Here is a 17,031-nt window from a genome sequence, read left to right as displayed (position 1 = left end):
TGAAAACCAAGGAAAACTTGGCACTACAGATTTTCCTTAGATACTCAAGTTTACCCTGAAGCGTACCCACTAACATGGGGCCCTGGGTCACTGGTGCATCTTTCCTGCTCTCTCGCTGACTGGCTGGATCGCCACCTGTCTTATTGTCTGCCAGTATTGTGCTTGGCACCTAATTAGAGCTCAGGCTAGCAATACTGGCCTGGGTACCATTCATTTTACTCTGGGTTATTCTAATCTCTTCTCCAAGATCATATTAGTTCCAAGTCCAACTCTGTCTTTTCTCAGCTCAATCCTTTACAGAGCTTCTAAATCCAAAGAGAACGTGGCATTGCATAAATAATCAAATTCTGTGATAGTTCAACAAGATCAAAGTGTTAGATTATAAATTAAATATACTGAAAAGTCATATAAAATTTCAGTGAATGACCTGAGGAAAGGCAAATTTGCATAGTATTTTCTTGGAACATGGCAGCTCCTTCTTACTTCTCCCTCTGAAACAGAAAGGCAGAGATTGCTCCACACATCCTGGCTCTTAATTTTAAGGACTACTAGGTCCCTTCACACAGATCGCCCCGTCTAGACTATTCCATCTGCACAGATTTTGATAGTAAAATGGCATTTTGCTTTCCTGTGTGTTCATCATACTGGGCTAGTATCCTAGTGTGAGCTGCACTGTGAACTGCAAAACATTCTCCAATGTGTGATGTCATTATCATTTTGATTTCACATAAAAGAACCGAGTAGGGTCAATTTGCCCTTGATAATGGCCACTTGTCTCTCAGCAGTGTTTTGGCTGAGCCCCTGAACTCAATCCTCAGAGGGGAGGTGATAAAGTAACTTTCTACAGAGTTCTGGAGAGAGCACAGACTAAGGACACAGACAAGAGGTACCAAGAAAGGGGGCATTGTTAGAAATGCTATGAACTCTTTGGCAGGAAGCTATCACTTGAACACCGAGTTTCATTATCGCTTTACAATGTGCACCGAGGGAACACATTTGTACTGTCACCTTTGGGGGCAGAGAATAAGCGACCATTTTATCAGCACCTGTGATGCTCCACTGCAGAACTCTTCCCCCAGAAAAGCTGTTGCGTTTTGATAGACTATCAATCTTAGCTCTTGGGCAATTGGCTTCCACCTATGCTGATGTGGAAAATCAATCTTGATTCCCAGAAGGCAGAGCAACTGTTACCAAAGGTCGCACACAACAAAGGTAGGTGCTTATCCTCAGGAGTGCAGAGAGGACTTCTGCTGGCCTTGCGTGAATTTATCTCTCTGAGATGCCTGCAGCCTCTCTTCTGGCTAATTCAGGAGAGGAAAACTGGACTCCAGCCCACAGATGGTGGGGGCATCAAGCAGAAGGATTATCATTTTTTAAAGACTATAGCAGCGGCTAACTTGAACTTCAAAATATGCAAAATGAGGCTACCCCAAGTTTCTTATATATGTCATGGGTTCCCCTACAGCCAAATTCAGTACATTTCAGCTCTCTGGCTCATGCTGATTTCCAACAATAAGAGCCCACCATTGTATCACAGTACTTATATTAAACCAAGCCTCATCTTTCATTCCATCTAATTTCTGTCATTTCTCCTAACAGAACACTTCTCCCTATTTTTCTAGTTTTGCTTTCTCCTTGCTGAAATCTTAATCCAGTATTATACTTAGGATCATTGAAATAACTTACATAAATGATTAAAACATCAAAGGCAGGTGCCTGTGGCTGTCATCTCTAATCTTACCTACTCAGAAGCTGAGGTATGAGGATTGCAGTTCAAAGCCAGCCCAGGCTCGAAAGTCTGTGAACTCTTATCTCTAAGTATCAAAGAAACCCCAAAACGCCAGAAGTGGAGTTGTGGCTTAAATGGTAGAACACTAGCCTTATGCACAAAAAGCTCAAGGACAGTGCCCTAGCCCTAAGTTCTAGCCTCAGAATTAGTATGGACACATGCACATGCACACACACATACATACATTCACACACTCACACACACACACACACACACACACACATCTGATACCAAGGCTTGCTTGATGCCCATCAAAGTCCTATTTTTGTGCCAGGTATTTCCTCTTACATATCAAGAGGGATATATATATATATATTTGAGAAACTTTTCAAGGCTCAGAAAGGTCAATTACATTGTTCAAAGTGACACAGCTAACACTTGGCAGGTCAGAAGTTGATCTATAGAGACCAAAAGTCATTGTTATCCATCCTACAACAAGGATGTCCCTTCCTGGCTTCCCTATCGCTCTTTCCAACAAGTGCCACAAAATCTCTACCAGCTCCCCTACCCTCAAACTCTAAATTCTCGGTCTTCCATTAATATACACTCACACTAAAGTCTATGACTGTCTGATCAGGTTTCTTTAACAAAACATCTGCACATTGGGTGTCTTAACCAAGGGAACTTCATCTCTTCATAGTGGGGGGGGGGGAAGCAGGGTGATTTGGTGAGGGCTTTCCTCTTTCTTCCTCAATGCTTGCACACAGAGAGACTAGCTCTGTGTTCCTCTTTACTCGGACACTGATTCTATCAGATCACAGCTCAATCTCCTGATCTCATATCACAGTAACAAACTGCCATACAGATCCAATTTCCAACTATAGCACTGTCAGGAGATCAGACTTGGATGTTTGAGGTTCTAGAAGCCAAAAACCTTGAACCCAGAACATGAAGTAACATGAACAGCTGTATCCCTCTCCTCCCAGTAAAGATGCTTTCCAGCTGGGAAGCTGATCTACACACTCCCAGGACCTTGTCATGTTTCATGCATTTCGCTACTTCTCTAGCATTGTTTTCTTATCATCCTGCAGTTCTGGAAATAATTTCCCAGTGGTGTCCTATTCTGTAAACTCATTCTGTAAAGCCAAGCTTAGCCCCGCCTTTCTCTTAAGAGTTTTCTTTTTTCATGGTTCTCTCAATTCCCAGTGACTTTTTCTTACTCAGCACTATGGGAGCCTCTACTATCTACACACGTAGCTGGATACAGAGCACACAGATGGGCTCTCACCTTGGAGCCTTTCTAGGGCACGTCTTGCCCACCAAACTGCACTGCCCATAAAACATCTGTCTGGAAAACTCCATGCTTGCTGAGACAGTGTGGACTAGTGATTCCCTAAATGATGCATTTTGTATTCTTATGACTTTGCTCTTTCTGTGAAGGCATGTATTTCACAGACTATCATGAGGGCTCATGTATATCCAGTCTCTTGGCATTCTCTTTCCCAAACCTAATGCATCTTGACATTGCTCCTTTTCCTTCTATAAAAACCGCCTTCTTAGTTTATATCCTCTTTACCTCACATGTACACAGCATCTGGTATACAATCTCTCTCTTATTCACATCTCTCCGTGATGCTTTAATGCATGGTTTAGCTCTTTGTTTCAGACTGTCTGGTTCACAAACCGGGAAGTATGGAAGCCAATAGATGTTTTTTTTTTTTACCAGATTATGAATTCCTCATAACCTTTTGTGTGTTCACTGTCATATGAGCTGTGCTTCACAGAGATGTGTCACCTGGTTGCACAGCATTCCTGTCATTTCACTCTTCATCTCTAAGTTCTGTGATGTGCACATTGCTCATTTTAGCATCACATTTCTACTTGTCTGACTCATTGCTAAGATTAAGCTCAATTGTCAAGTTCTAAGTCTCAGTCATGCTTTGCTAAGCTCTTTCACACTTTGATTTTCTACTACAACCTCACTGTTTCAAGCAACCCTGATTCTATCTCTTACTTAAGAGACCCCACTCTGCCTCCTCATCTGGCTGTTCAAATCTCTGTTGTTTCAAGCATAAGGGTTGCATATGTGTGCAAAGCCAAAAACAATTCTAAACTATAGTGAAATGTGACAAGACAACACAGCAGTAAGAACCAAACAAAGAGGGCATGTTTTCTGTATGTTTCCTGATAACTCAATTAGGAAATGTCCTGATTGAGATTTGGCTTATAAATCCAGTCCTCACACCAGCCAGAGCAGTTATATTTTACATAAAGGTGCAGACACAAAGCAAGCACGTAGGACAGAAAGTATGCAGAACATTCCTTAGGCTATGCTGGAAAAATACACAACTTCCACTCCCCCCACCCATCAAGTTTCTCCTGTTTTGTTTTGTAATTGATAACCAGATGAAGTCATTGGCTTGAGTGTGGAACATTTTGTTTTATAAAGTAAATTAAAATAACTAGCATCATCTCACTCAGAAAATTCTCAAAGGATGACAGCCAGGTAAGCCATTAGCCAGGATCTAGCCAAATGAGAGGGCTGATTGGTGTCTGGAATGGTGGGCTTGTTCTACATTACAAGTGGCTCAAAGACTTGATTACTCCTTTTTTCCAGGGCACAGCATAGACCATGATGTGAGTCCCAACCAATACTCATGGTTCAATTCATGTGTGTCACCCAGGTGGTTGAGAAATCAAACCTCTCTGTGGTCCCTCCCTCTTTTCCCACCCCCACATCTCCAGGCACCTGCTTGGGGAGAGGGAGGAGGGGGACTCTCAGTCCTTGCTCACACTGTGTTCCTGATCACAGCAGGCAGGAGTTGCTGGGTAGTCAGGATGAGGGGTGTATTTGTTCTCATTTTCTGCCTTCAAATCCAGGATAAAGAACTAAAGGCTCATCCAATTAGACTCCTTAGAAAAGTGCTTGCTAAGGACAGAGGAATTCATGGAAACATTGTGCATGATAAAGCTCTTTAATAGCACCATTATTTTGTTGGTCTTGGTAAAAGCATATTACCCTCAGATGATAGATTAAAAGCCCATGGAATCTTTAAACTGCCAAATGCTGAGCAGTGTTCATGTTACAAACTTCCCCTTCAATTTCCATTTAGGTAATAATAAACATACATTTTTATCTGACCTCTATAAAGCTATCTCAAATTCACCAGCCAGGAATTCCCCTAAATTGACTTGGAAGCCATTTCTTTGGAATTTGGAACCATTTCTCTGTAGACATGGGGTAGGTCAGGGCAATTTGTCTCAGAAGCTCACACGGCCTTCATAAGCTGGAGAGATTAAAACTGAAAACCTCAAGCAGTACTAGACCTGGCCTTAATTTGAACAAAGACATGGTGTATAAGCTCCAAACCTTTATGTCTGAACCAGAAATTATGAAGAAACTGAGCTTAGGGGCAGGTGAGAGGATCTTTTAGGTCTAAACGACAGAACTAGAAAAGGCTTAAAAAGAAGCAGATGGAGTCAGGATCGTAGACTAGTGGTAGATTGCTCACCTAGCATGCATGAAATCCTGGGTTCCATTCCTCGGTGCCATGTACTCAGAAAAAGCCAGCAGTGGCACTGTGACTCAAGTGGCAGAGCACTAGCCTTGAGCAAAAAATGTTTAAGGACATTGCCCAGGTGCTGAGTTAAAAAACAACAAAAAACAAGAAGCAGCTGTGTTGCAGAGACACTATTACATAATAATATGTCAGGTGCTTAAAATTTCACCCTGAGAAGCATTCTCTTATTTCTTCTCTCTTCCTGCTTTCCCAAGTGTTTCCCCCATCCCCCCCCCTTTTTCTTTTTTTTAAAAAAATAGAGGATTTGAAAATTTCTCTCTGTGAATGAACGTAGCTATCTTTCTGGTATATTCTCTTTGATTTTATACAGAAATATTCTAATCTGCAAGTCATAATAAATTAAGTGGGCAGAGTAATATTTTAGTATTTAGAAGCTAACGTGAGTATTACAATTCTGCTTTCACTCACTAAAATGAGGAAGAATCTGGAGACATAGGCAGTTTTTACAGCAGCCCCTATTGCTGGAATATTTCTTTAAGCTAAATGCATTGGATACTAAATGAAAGTATAGGCAGTCCTGGGTAAACAACCAAAAGTCACATGCAGTGCCAAATGCTGCAGTGCCCACAGCAAAGGCAACTTGGCTGACTTGTTTTGAGGAACACTAGAGTTCCAGTAGAGCACACTGGGGATATGGAGGGGACTCTCAAATATTGCCTGTTCAATTCACAGGCTACCCCCTCTTTCTTTTATCACCTGGGTGATGGCGTAATGCCTGGTCATCTGCCTAGGTCGGGAAGTCCTAGGTGGGGAGTCCCTCATATTGAAAAACTTGTTTATACTGACAAGTGCCCTGTTGGTTGGGGCTCTTATGTGACCCACCTCCCGGATTTGCGGAGAGACCATTACTCTGGTGCTAGGAGCCCAGCTTTCTCCTCTGCACAGGAGTGGAGTGTGGTCTAGGCCCACGGAGAATCACAAATGCAATGTCCCTCCACAGCCCAAAACACATTTGAAGACTCACTCACCGACTCTGTGCAGGGACGCGATCACGGTTCAGGAGCGCATGTCTCCATCCCAGCTCCTGCCACGCAGAAAGATGAGTCCGGCAGCGAGAACCTAGGTGCGGCCTCTCGCAGGCAGGGGTGAGACTGAAGGAGCAAGAGCAAGACAGGAGACTGAGCGGAGGAGGCGGGCGCGGGAAACACTCTAATTTGAAGTGCCAACACCTGAATAGCTCATTTAAAGGAAAGCAGCTGGAAACCCGGAGCGCAGTCAGCTGGGCTCCAAGTTCTTTCCTCTGACCACAAGTTTGGACCTCCTGACACCCTGGCTTGGGGTGTCGAACCAGAAACCTGTGAAGGGTCACTGAGCCTCTCTGGCTGTTTTCAAATAGGATGCAAATCTCAAGAATTGCCTGCACCTGAGTAACGATGGGCAGGTGCGTCCAATCAGAGGCTCCGCGGGCCTGGCACTGTTCAGAATCCTCATCCTCCTGGAACGCCCATCGCTGAGACCTTGTGTAAAATGGAGATGGAACCCACAGCCTTGTCTACTTGTCTTTCCCATGATCTCACCTGTCCCTTCGGCCCCTGGCAGCGCTGTTCAGGGCATTCTTCTACAGGCCAAATCCAGTCTCATAGACATTTCAGCTTACTCTGCCTGGTAGGCTGGACAAAGCTCTCCTATGAATAAAGCCCTCTGTTCCTGACTGGCATGCACAAAGGAATTCTGGGAAAAGATTACTATTTTCATGACATGGTCCCCATTTCCCTCCCACTCTCCCCCCCGGCTTATCTTGATTTCCCCCCTTCTCTATCTAATTTCAAATAACCAATTAAGCACATATAAAATATATCAGATAACAAGGTGAAATATGTCATGAGAAAGAGTATCAGTGTTTGTGAAGTTATGCACCTTTTATCTGGTGAATATAATGTAACCCTTCTATTAATCACAATAAAAAATAGAAAAATTAAAAAAAATTACTATTTTCTGTCTTGCTCTGTGTCCACTGCTCAATTTTTTCTTTTTATCTTTTTATTTTTCTGGTGCCAATCCTGGGGCTTGAATTAATGAATTCATGACCTGAGTGCTGGCTGTCCCTGAGGATTTTGTTTGTTTGTTTCCCCCTCATTGCTGGGGCTCTATTACCTGAGCTACAGCTCCATTTCTGGCTTTGTATTTTTTTGGTAGACAATTGGAGATAAAAGTCTCAAGGACTTTCCAGCCCAGGCAGGCACCTGGCTTAAATAATATTTTAAAAAGTGCATATCCATTGGTTGTTTATACTGACCTACTCAGGTATGGAGTGGGAATGATTGGTAACTGCAAGAGATGTTGTAAGTCTCTCTCTCCTTTCCTCTTCCTCTCTCTTTTTCCTTCTTTTGTTCCCTCTCTCCCTCTTTCTCCCTCCCTTCCTTCTTCCCCTTAACCACATTCTCTCCTATTTTTTTCTTATGAAATCCCTACCAGTAAGTCCTCTACACTTGGGCCTTTGCTTTTAATTCTTCAAGAAATGTCTCACTAATCACCACAAATGACGGAAATACACCTGGCACATCTGATGACCATGGCAATAGACAGCCTATTGCCTTGGGGGAAAGACAGCTAGCCTGGGCTTCTGAGTAGAACAACTCTGATCTAATTCTGCCATTACTTAATGTGTGGCTTGAAACAAGTACCTAATCTCAGTTCCATTATCTGATATAGGGGTCCCAGTACCTTCTCCAACTATCTCTGTGTTATCTCCTGGATCCCATTAAACAACAGGTAAGGCTATGTCCTGAAAGCAAAAGCAAATAAGGAATTATAGTGTTGGCCATCAATATAAAATTATTCTGTGGTTTCTTGGCTTGTCCTGATGACAACTGCCATGTTGACTTTCAATATATGTTAGTGCCTTCTTCAAAGGCTACACTGACCTTTTGGATACACTTTTCTATTTCTTGGTTGACTGCATTCTCTGTGTCTTGCCCTACCAACAGTGATCATCTTCAGTCATAGTGTATGAACTCGACATCACATATCTTTGTTGAGTATATATTGTCATCAATTAATCAATGTTTGCTGACAACCCCCGATATGTACTAGACATCTAATTCTTGAGAATGCAAAGATGACCAAGTCTCAGTCCCTAAACTCCAGAAAGATTACAAGGTCCACAAAGTATTTTCTTCAGAGCTATAGCTGGGAATAGCTTCTTTATTTCCATGCACACTCTATTGGGTAGAAGCCAGAACACCATCCCAATGTTGCCATAAAGAGCTCTTCCCCTATGTCTAGAAGAAAGAAAAATGAGACACTGTGGTGAGCACTTAGCATTGTCTGTGTCAGATGACGGTCTAATAAAACTTCATATTGACTCTGGTATGAATAAAATATAAAGAAAGCAGATGGGCTGCAGCGATTTAACTATGTGGAGGGCTGGTGGTGGAGCTTGGGAGACTTCTGCATAGATGGACAGAGGAGAGCTAAGGGCACAGATGGATTGAGGAGTGGAAGGACATGTTCCATGGGAACCAGTGAGTACCGCTAGCTTAGTTATTGAAACTGCTGGGAACAGAGCAAATTTGAATTCTATAGTTCTACTATAAATGGCAAAGGATCAAACTTGAAAGGTTGATCTGGGGGCTGATTTCTAAGGTCCATACCACACTTTGAACCCATGTTTTCCCATGCCATGGGAAGCTAGTTAAGATTTTTTTCCATATATTTTTATTGTAATTAATAGAAGGGTTACATTATATTCACCAGATAGAAGGTGCATTACTTCACAAACACTGATACCCTTTCTCATGTCTTGGTCCCCATTTCCCTTCCCCCACCCCGCCCCCCATCTTATTTCCCTCTCTTCCCTATCCAATTTCAAATAACTAAATACACATATATACAATATATCAGATAGCTAGTTAAGATTTTTAATGAGGAACTTTGGAATTCAAGAACAAAGAAACTCCCTCTGGTGACTGAACACAGAAGAAATTGTAGAATGGAAGAGTAATTAAGAAATGAGCTGTACCCACAGGTTTCCAACGTAACTGCATGCTAGAATTTCACGAGAGGATTCATGTATTTTATTTGCAGTACAGGGTTTTGACTTCATCTTCCTCATTAGGAGGAAGCACAATTACTAATGTTCCCTCTGGAAGAGCTGACATGCACTTTCCTTTAATGGGGTCATCCAAGATGGGGGGATGATCTGGAAATTCCAGGAGCAGATGGGATCCAGATATTCTTGCAGTGTACTTTCCCTCTTGGATAACCCTAACCATTTTGTACTTGTACCCTTGTGCTTGTTCCTGCTAACCTGTTCTACTGACTGCACCATCACAGCCCTGGAGCTCACTGTTGGCTCCAAATGATTCCCAATATCCACGTTTACCATCTGGTCTGGAAGGTCTCTTCTCAGCAGCTACATCCAGCTATGAGTTGAGGGCATTCTGTCCTCCCAAGGGCAATGTCTCCAGTGACTTCACCAGCTTTAAAATGACAAAATCGCCTAAGTCATTATTATCTCATTCGGGAATCCAGCCTGCATGGGGCCACATGGTGTCATGTTTTGCCCTGTCCCCTTGGTACCAGGCTGATGATGCACCTGGCTGAGGGAATAGAAGACTTTGTTTTCTCCCTATGCAGTGCAGGGCACACAGTGTCCGCCTGGAACACCGGAAGGCATCTGAGAGTAAATATGCAAATGACCATTCGATCATGTCTAGGTCACAGATGTAGTTCTCTACCAACACAACAGTCTTTTGCCACTGTCTTTTCGGCTTTGCACACTCATTGCAAGTATGCTAGCTTGTGATTGTGTTTCTGTGGTGCATTTCCCATCTTGGAAACAGGAGAGGCTAGGGGAGAATTGCAGCCATAATATGGCCTGAGCTCAGGGCTCAGCTAGCTCAAGGCTGCTGCTGCATGCGGTGCGGGGAGATCAGCTGCAGTGCGGAGCCGCTGGGAAGGAGACTGCTGGCATTTTGATTCTGGTGATCCAGCATGTTATGGGTCTTCAAGTCCTGAGTCTTGAGAAAACATGAGTGGAATACAAAGAGGTGACATCACATTTAACATCTCTCACAATCTTTCAACATGGTTTTCAAGGCAAACACATTTCCATTTCACAGGAACACGAAGCTGTCAAGTGTGAAGTCTGGTGTTCTCATTTGCATATCAGTGTCAGCAAGCTTTCCCAGCCTCAGCTCTTCTGAACTCTGCAGTTTGGGGTAGAATAAAGAAAAGGCTGAGGGAGCTCTGTGCTTTTCCAGCTTTGTATACATTGTACTTGAAAGGTGCTGGCAAGTAGAGATTTTTTTTCCCCTTGGCCCTAAGCTTGGTATGACTGGAAATGAAATAGTAAGAGTTTACAGCAAGCACAACTATGGCTGTGGTTCACTTAGCACCCTTCCAAATCGCATTGGATTGTTTGATGGTAGTTGCCTCTAATTACTTTTTTGCTCTCATTTCAAATGCATATGTTACAGATTCAGTGATGTTAACTGCAAGAGACTTCCCAGATCCCCTAATTTAGGGTGTCTCCATTAATGACTCACCACCATCTGTGTGGCCAGGAAGCCAGTTTCCGCTGCCAACTCCTCCCTCCTCCCAGTGCCCTGGCTGACATTTGCCTCCTCTGCCAGCTGGAGGGGGGACTGGGTCAGCAGGGCCACGTCTCACCATCACATCTACCATGGCTGCCTGCCTCATGAATGAATAGCTCTGGGGACATGGGATGTCCACAGCTTTGATTACCAAAGCCCCATTGTCTTCTGATTGCTATTTTAAAGGGAAGAAAACTGAGGCCATAATGGGTTAGGCTCCCTTGAAGTTTTAGGAAAAGCTGGCAATAGAGTCAAGAGGGGTGTGTGTGTGTGTGTGTGTGTGTGTGTGTGTGTGTGTGTGTGTGTGTACACACATGCTCGTGCACATACGTCATTCCTGGGGCTTAAACTCAGGACCTGGGCACACAGCTGGGAACCACAGCTCCACTTTTGGCTTTTTGGTGGTTAACTGGAGATAGGAATCGCACGGGTCTCCTTGCCAGAACTGTCTTTGATCCATAATCATCAGATTTCAGAATTTCAGCCCCTAGAGTAGCTAGGGTTACCAGTGTGAGGCCCCAGAACCAGGCAGGTCTTTCACTTTTGACTGAGTGCTCACCCTGCATTCCACATAAAGTGGCCTTGGGCACTAAATGGGTTAGTCATTGCTCCAAGCCTGATGATACAGCAGTAACTGGGAAAGAGACGCATGGAGAAGTCTGCCTTCAGAGAACTTACACTCCTGTGACAAATGTGGATTGGAGACTTACCAGAAATGGTAAAGAGTGTTTTCCTCGTTGAAACAACTTTGTCCTCAAGTGTTCAATTAGACAAAAGAAAACAGGCCAGTATATGCTCTTCTATGGACACGCAAAATATCCAGTTAATGAGATTCAGTCTTAGAAACTCAAGTGTCAAGCTAGACCATGCTTTGATTCATTGCTTACCTAACTCTGTTGACTGAACCTGTTCTATTTACCACACAGTATATTAAACATTAGGAACTCAAAGATAAGAAAAGTCCCCTGCTGGAGAAGATGCAGAGAGGACTGGGTCATGTGAAAGAATGGGCTCTGAGGGTGGAGTGCTAAGACAGCACTATTGAAAGATCTGTCTAGTAGGTGGGGACAGAGCTGACCAAGAGGACTTCATGAGATATGGCATTCAGCGGGATGTTTTAAGCTATGGAGAGGCACTGTGTGTGTGAATCTCACTTCAAACCAGAAGAACAACATGATCAAACTCTGGGTGTCTTCACGGCCTTCAATGTGGATGTGAATTCTATTGTCCTACAATCACTGTATGTCTTCCTCAACTAAGGAACGTCTTCTCAAAAGTTCGAGTGATAGTGTGGCATGAGATTCAAAGGCGCAGGTCCCCCAATCAGATTCAGTTTCAGTTGCTGCACCTTTTTAGCTGTGGGGGTCTAAACTATTCTCTCTTCATTTTTCTCCTCTTTAAAATGAACACAGTGAAAGAACTGGTACAGAGCTAAGCGAATTCATGCTACAAAGTATTTGAACTGTTCCTCCTCAAGACATTGTAGCTATTATTGCTGGGTCATGGTGAGAGTTGTATTAAATGTTTTGTACTCTCATTCATACACTGTATTCACCACTGTGTCTTTTCCCTGATGCCTTGAAGGACAAGGCTCTATATGGAAGTCCTGGGTGGGTCAGTCTACTCTGTGGAGTAAAGGGAACACATGTTCTTTGTTGTTTGAAAATTGTGTATATCTACCTGCCACGGCAGGGGGGGGCTAAGGAATTATTCCCCTTCCCCTTTTCCACTTCGATTCACTATTTTGTCCAGCATCTACTTATGTCTAAAATCTCCTACTAAGATTAGGGTCATTGTCGGCTGTGGTCCTTAAAAGGAGGTCTGGGAAATGGTCTCCACTACTTCTTTTCCTCCCCAACCCTTCCAAAATGGGTTTTTGTTTGGTTTGATTTGGGCTTTGTTGTTGTTTTTTAAATCATTGAAAACAGCTTTCCAGAGAACCTAAAAATTAAGGTATTGTCTGTCTACTAGAACTCAGTTTTTTTCTTTTTTCTTTTGAAGTGAATTTGACCTCGATTTTATTGTCTTCATAACAAAAGATGGAACTTAGACATCATGATGGTACTGTCTTCATAATAAAAGTTGGAACTTAGAACAGGATCCCCTCCCCTTTCTCTTTTTATCTCCACCCAGTTCAAAGTGTTTGCATCTCTTAATAGCTAACATTCTCTTAGATCTGCAGTTGGGCTCAACACATTCAAGCCTGAGTATAAGCTTTGTAAGTCCTAGCTTTCTTCGGGAAAATTGGTTTAGTCTGACTGCTATAGCCACTCTCTTTTCTATCATAACGATGCTTTCTGTGGGCATATAGAGAATCCTTGCCCTTCTTGTACTGTGTTGCTTTGTTCGGCTGGTGCTTGCCACACTTCTTACAGAAAGTCCGGGGGGGGAGGGGGTTGGGAATGTTAACCATGATAACAGGAAGCCTACAGCGCCAAAGGAAGGAGGCCAGGCTCCAGCTCAGTTTTCTGACATGGCTCTACAACAAAACTCTGCTAATTGCTGGGTATGTCTTAGTTCAGGCTACTATGCTGGAATATCACAGAGAGGGTTGAAGACAGTTAAAAAATTATACTTCTCATGACAATGAAGGCTGAGAAGTTTCATTTCTTCAGACACATCCTGTCCTTCCTCAGAGGTCTCCCCAGTATTGCCATCCACCGTACCAGCTTAAGTTTTCATATGGCAACGTCTACCCCCACATATAAAATTATATAGTATTGACAATGTCTACTTCATATCTTATAGTTTTTATTAAGTAGAGCTACTTTTTCCTTAATTTTTAAGTTTTTCATAAGCCATCTACTTTTTTTTCCTTTTTAAAGGTATACATATTCACTTTTTTTTTTGCCAGTGAATTCCTTTTCCAGACAGCATTCTGAAACATCTGACAATGGGATTCTCTTTCTCTGGGCTATCCACTTCCTTGTATCCTAGGTGTTGAACCTTCAGATACTGATTCTTTTCAAATAAATTGAACATAATCATTGCCTCTCTATCAATTAAAGATTAGTTCTAGCTATATGAGGGGTAATACCAAATAAATTCAGAATTTGGGAAAGATTTAATAGCCTTTCATGAGGATTTTAAGTTCAATGTAAAAAAAGATTGGCTGGCTGTAAAAATACTGACAGTTAAACACAGTCATATTTCAACAGCAACACAGAAATTATATTCTTAAAGGAAACACTTTAACTGAAGAGATAACCTTGCTTTGTGCTTTCCTGAAAGTAACTAGTTTATTTTCCTTAAAAATAGTGAGTACTATCTCACAAAAGGATCGCAACTCTGTTTACAGGATGATTTTCAAGAGGGACCTTGTTTGAAACAGGGATGAATCACATTAACAGGTAGTAAAAATGATTAAAGGACTCACACATATTGTTTTATACTCCATAAGCCTAGTGGTTCTGGAGAGAGGTTTAAAATCATGTTTCATTGAACAGATAAACAACTTCAGTATTCAGCACACTTCTCCCATTTTCTAAGCTGTTCTTCCAGTTTTTAAGGGTGACCTTGAACACAAGTAGTTTAACAAAGAGATGATAAAATCAGATCTTCGCCTGTCTTACCCCATCCCTCTCCTTCCATCCCCCACAGGTGGAGGGATGTTGACATGGAATTACCTAGCAAGTGCAATGTCCTGGGTTTGATCCCCAAAACCAAAAAAAAGACAAAAAAAAATGTTAAGCTGGGTGCTGGTGGCTCAGTCCTGTAATCCTAGATATTCAGAAGGCTGAGATTTGAGGATCAGAACCCAGACCAGGTAGAAAACACCCCACGAAACTTTTTTATTTTTATTTTTGTTGGTTGTGGGGCTTGAACTCTAAACTCTTCAACTCTTCAGTGCCAATCCCCCTCCCCCTCCCCTTTCCCCTCCCCCTCCATCCCAGTGAAACTCAGCTTCAATTAACCACTAGAAAACCAGAAGTGGTGCTGTGGCTTAAAGTAGTAGAGCGCTAGTCTTGGGCTAAAGAGCTCAGGGATAGCACTCAGGCCATGAGTTCAAGTGCCATGATCACTATTATCAACAACAAAAAACACAGGTAAAAAATCCAAACAGAAAACAAAATGAAATTAAAAAGTCTAGCCACTGGGACTCCTAAGGTTTGATTTTTTTCATATATTTTTTTATTGTAATGAATAGAAGGGTTACATGATATTTGCCAGATAGAAGTTGCATTAATTAACTCCTATGTTTCAAGCCCCATTTTCTGATCTATTCGTGGGGTCACTGACACAAGATTTTTCATAAGCTCTTTGGCTTCTTTGCCTCCCAGTTCTGGGAGATGTTCAGGTGATTAATTCACCTTATGAATTTTAAAGTCTAGAGAGTAAAGATGGACCGTGGTGACAGGAGGAAGGCAGCTGCTAAGGAAGAGGCCACACAGGAAGAACCTCAGGTCCCCCGAGCCTCTGAGGCTACCTTATCTCTTGGTTCACTTCCTAGTCATCAATTAATCTCTCTTTAAAAATGATCTTTTTTCTATACAAAGGAGAGAAAATATAAGTATTCCTGCCAATTCAGTGGCATCTCAGAGTAGCTGAGAATCCAACTTCTAGAAGTTGTTAGAGACTATAATAGGGCTGGTATTTTTTTGAAGTATACAATACATATCCAGTACATATTCTGATGTGTGTTTGTATATAAATATGATGTATTATTTGGTATCAGGAATTTTTTAGCTTATTAGATTCAGAGAGTAAAACCTAATCATATTTATCTCAAAGTGTTTGAAATATGAAAAGAAAAAAATGCTCAAGAAATTATATCATAGAATTTATGAGTTTAGTCAAATTGAATCTGGAATGTATCAAATCTATATTAATTTTGAACAGCCTGCTATGGAGGATTTGCAAAGTTTAGAGTAATAAGCTGGGTTTATCCACACCTCCTTAATTTTTATCACTTTAATGACATTATTAGCTCACTGAAATATCAATTAATCAGGGAATATATTATGATGGTTCACTGGATTTTCTGGTTAATTACAGGTTAAGTAGAAAATGGTTTGTGCTTCAAGACTTACTGAAATCATTACTAAACTTTCTACTTTTTATTTTTGTCAGTTCTGGAGCTTGAACTTGGGCCCTGGGCACTATCCTTGAGCTTTCTCAAAGCTAGTACTCTACCACTTGAGCCATACTTCCCATGTATGTGGCATTGAAGAATTGCTAGGCAAGCATTATACCACTAGGCTGCAGTCCCAGCCTAAACTTTTTACTTTGTATGATATAATATATTCATTATTCAACCAATAAGGTTGAGAGAATGTTCTCCTGGGAGCTAGGCATGATACTGTATACTGGGGATACACACCCAGAAAGCTTCCTACCTTAAAGTCAGATATAACTCTGTTTTGTGATGCAGGGGGTAGGATGTTGGATGGAGTGGCTTATAGAATATGTTGGGGGAGTCCAATCCACAGGCCCCTGCTCAGCTCATAAATGAGGAAATGACTTTTTTCATATATTTTTATTGTAATTAATAGAAGAGTTACATTATATTCACCAGATAGAAGGTGCATTACTTCACAAACATCGATACCATAAGAAAGTACTTTTCAAAGAAAAAGAAATGCCATGCTTGAAGCAAAATTGTATTCAGGGACCTTGAAATAATTCAGCCTATCTGAAGCTGAAGGAAGACTAAGAATTGATAAGAGGTGAAAGGAAAAAGCTACATAATGTGGTGTTTGTCTTAATGACTGCAGGCCTTCTGTGGGTTAAGGAAGTGATCTAATCAAATGTATATCTTTGAGCAATGTTATAGGTAGTTTTGCAGGTGAAGGATGAGGGAAGGATAAAAACTGGAGGGAGAAGAAGATTGGAAGGATGTGGTAGTAAACTGGATAAAAGTCAAGAGGGCCTGGACTGGTAGGGATGAAAAGGTAGGACAGGAGAAATCTCTTAGAGATCAACAGTTTCCAAAGTGTGTCTAAGAAATAGGAATTCAAATGACCTGGTAACATCTCAGAAGCACTGAGTCAGAACACAGATGGGGTAGCTGCATCTTAAAGTCTAGGAATTAGAGCAACAAATTGGGTTGTAGGATTTCTAGTTGACTTCGTATTAGAAGAAAAGAAAATAGGTGCCTTGAGTATCTGGTTTCAAATGGAACCACCAGTGGCTGAGTCACTTCATTAAATATTTCTTAGGATCTCTACAGAAGCCTAGATAATTA

General features: G+C 41.9%; 1 pseudogene; it reads right to left on the bottom strand.

The window, feature by feature from the left end:
- Window positions 1–12,747: 12,747 nt before the first annotated feature.
- LOC150045642 (large ribosomal subunit protein eL42-like) lies at window positions 12,748–13,260 on the bottom strand (annotated as a pseudogene).
- Between the last annotated feature and the right edge of the window lie 3,771 nt (window positions 13,261–17,031).

Source organism: Megascapheus bottae, chromosome 27, assembly GCF_031878675.1.
Source record: "Megascapheus bottae isolate mThoBot1 chromosome 27, mThoBot2.hap1, whole genome shotgun sequence".
NCBI lineage: Eukaryota > Metazoa > Chordata > Mammalia > Rodentia > Geomyidae > Megascapheus > Megascapheus bottae.
Note: the sequence above shows the minus strand (reverse complement) of the source record. Positions and strands in the feature narration are given on the sequence as shown.